The sequence below is a fragment of the Chiloscyllium plagiosum genome, chromosome 44 (genome assembly GCF_004010195.1).
Source record: "Chiloscyllium plagiosum isolate BGI_BamShark_2017 chromosome 44, ASM401019v2, whole genome shotgun sequence".
NCBI classification, from domain to species: domain Eukaryota; kingdom Metazoa; phylum Chordata; class Chondrichthyes; order Orectolobiformes; family Hemiscylliidae; genus Chiloscyllium; species Chiloscyllium plagiosum.
The window spans coordinates 14,786,448-14,789,231 of NC_057753.1; positions in this window are offsets into that span (position 1 = coordinate 14,786,448).

Here is a 2,784-nt window from a genome sequence, read left to right on the forward strand (position 1 = left end):
GGGTGTAGGGGCCGGAGAGGGTGACAGAGATAGGGAGGGGGTGTAGGGGCCGGAGAGGGTGACAGAGATAGGGAGGGGGTGTAGGGGCCGGAGAGGGTGACAGAGATAGGGAGGGGGTGTAGGGGCCGGAGAGGGTGACAGAGATAGGGAGGGGGTGTAGGGGCCGGAGAGGGTGACAGAGATAGGGAGGGGGTGTAGGGGCCGGAGAGGGTGACAGAGATAGGGAGGGGGTGTAGGGGCCGGAGAGGGTGACAGAGATAGGGAGGGGGTGTAGGGGCCGGAGAGGGTGACAGAGATAGGGAGGGGGTGTAGGGGCCGGAGAGGGTGACAGAGATAGGGAGGGGGTGTAGGGGCCGGAGAGGGTGACAGAGATAGGGAGGGGGTGTAGGGGCCGGAGAGGGTGACAGAGATAGGGAGGGGGTGTAGGGGCCGGAGAGGGTGACAGAGATAGGGAGGGGGTGTAGGGGCCGGAGAGGGTGACAGAGATAGGGAGGGGGTGTAGGGGCCGGAGAGGGTGACAGAGATAGGGAGGGGGTGTAGGGGCCGGAGAGGGTGACAGAGATAGGGAGGGGGTGTAGGGGCCGGAGAGGGTGACAGAGATAGGGAGGGGGTGTAGGGGCCGGAGAGGGTGACAGAGATAGGGAGGGGGTGTAGGGGCCGGAGAGGGTGACAGAGATAGGGAGGGGGTGTAGGGGCCGGAGAGGGTGACAGAGATAGGGAGGGGGTGTAGGGGCCGGAGAGGGTGACAGAGATAGGGAGGGGGTGTAGGGGCCGGAGAGGGTGACAGAGATAGGGAGGGGGTGTAGGGGCCGGAGAGGGTGACAGAGATAGGGAGGGGGTGTAGGGGCCGGAGAGGGTGACAGAGATAGGGAGGGGGTGTAGGGGCCGGAGAGGGTGACAGAGATAGGGAGGGGGTGTAGGGGCCGGAGAGGGTGACAGAGATAGGGAGGGGGTGTAGGGGCCGGAGAGGGTGACAGAGATAGGGAGGGGGTGTAGGGGCCGGAGAGGGTGACAGAGATAGGGAGGGGGTGTAGGGGGCGGAGGGGGTTACAGAGATAGGGAGGGGGTTGTGGGGGCTGGACTAAGTTATGGAGATAGGGAGATTTGGCCCCATGAGCCACTAGATTAACTGTGGATTACTGGGTTCACGCCCGGCCCAGGCAACAGAGAGTGACCGTGGAGGGTTGCTTTTCAGACTGGATACCTGTGACCGGCAATGTTCCACAGGGATCGGTGCCGGGCCACTTTTATTTGTCATTTACGTAAATTATTTAAATGAGAATTTAGCAAGCACGGTTAGTAAGTTTGCGGAGCACACCAAGATTGGTGGTGAAGTGGGCAGTAAAGAACGTTTCCTAAGATTACGAAGGGATCTTATCAATTGAGTCAATGGGCTGAAGAGTGTCAAATGGGAGTTTATTTTGGATAAACGCAAAGCATTACATATTGGAAGAACAAAAACAAGGCTTAGACATTAAAAGTAGGGCCTTGAGTAATGTTGGAGCAGAGAGATCTCGGGGTTCAGGTACTTAAATCTTTGACGTTTGCATCACATATCGATAAGATGGTTAAGAGGGTGTTTAGCACTCTTCCCTTCATTGCTCAGACCTTTCAGTATAGGAGTTGGATCGTCACGTTGAGGAGAGCGTTAGACGTCGATCAGGCCTCTTCTGGGGCACTGTGTCCAGTCCTGGTGGTCCTGTTGTAAGAAGGATATTATTAAACTGGAGAGGGTTCGCAAAAGATTTCCCAGGATGTTGCTGAGAACAGAGGGTTTGAGCTACGGGGGGAGAGGCGGACCAGGCTGGGGCTGTTTTCCCTGGAGCGTCGGAGGCTGAGGGGGTGACCGTATAGAGGTTTAGAAAATCGTGAGGGATATCGATAGGGTAAATAAAGTTTTCCCCTGGGGTGGGGAAGTCCAGAACGAGAGGGGCGTAGGTTGGAAGCAAGGAGCAAAAGTTTAAAAGGGCCCTGAGGAGTAACTTCTTCACACAGAGGGTGGCTCCTATGTACAATGGACTGCCAGAGAAGGTGGTGGGTGTGGGTACAGTTGCATCATTTCGAAGATATTTGGATAGTTAGGGATAGGTGAATTGGAAAGGTTCGGAGGAACAGGGGCCAGGAGCGGGCAAGTGGGAATATCTAGTTTGGGATTATGTCCGACACGGGCTGGTTGGACTGCAGGGTCTGTTTCGGTGCTGTATGACTCTGTGCATCGTGCCGTAAGGATGGTGACCAGTCCCATATAGACTCACCAACGCACTGTATCGCCAAAGTATAACCGTCCTACTCGTGCATTCAATTCCCCCTCACATTAAAACGTAACATCCTCCAATCTTACTCCTTTTCCCGATTCCTTGCTGTATCTCCATACCAACCCTCTGTGAATCATGCACTCAGGCACCAAATCCCTCTGCATCTCAAAACTTTAAAATCTCTCACCATTTATAATTATCTCAAAACTCTGTCTGCCAAAAAAAAAGGATGATTTCGCATTTCCCCTCATCACATTCCATTTGCAAGGTCTTGTCCCCACCCACACAACCTATTTTTCATGTCTTTGTAGCCTCATTATCCTACCTATCATTGTGTCATCAGCAGCAAATGTTGTTTTGTCCGAACATTCACGTCGTTTCTATAAATCAGAGTTCAGAGATGTACAGCACGGAAACAGACCCTTCGGTCTAACCCGTCCATGCCGACCAGATATCCCAACCCAATCTAGTCCCACCTGCCAGCACCCGGCCCATATCCCTCCAAACCCTTCCTATTCATATACCCACC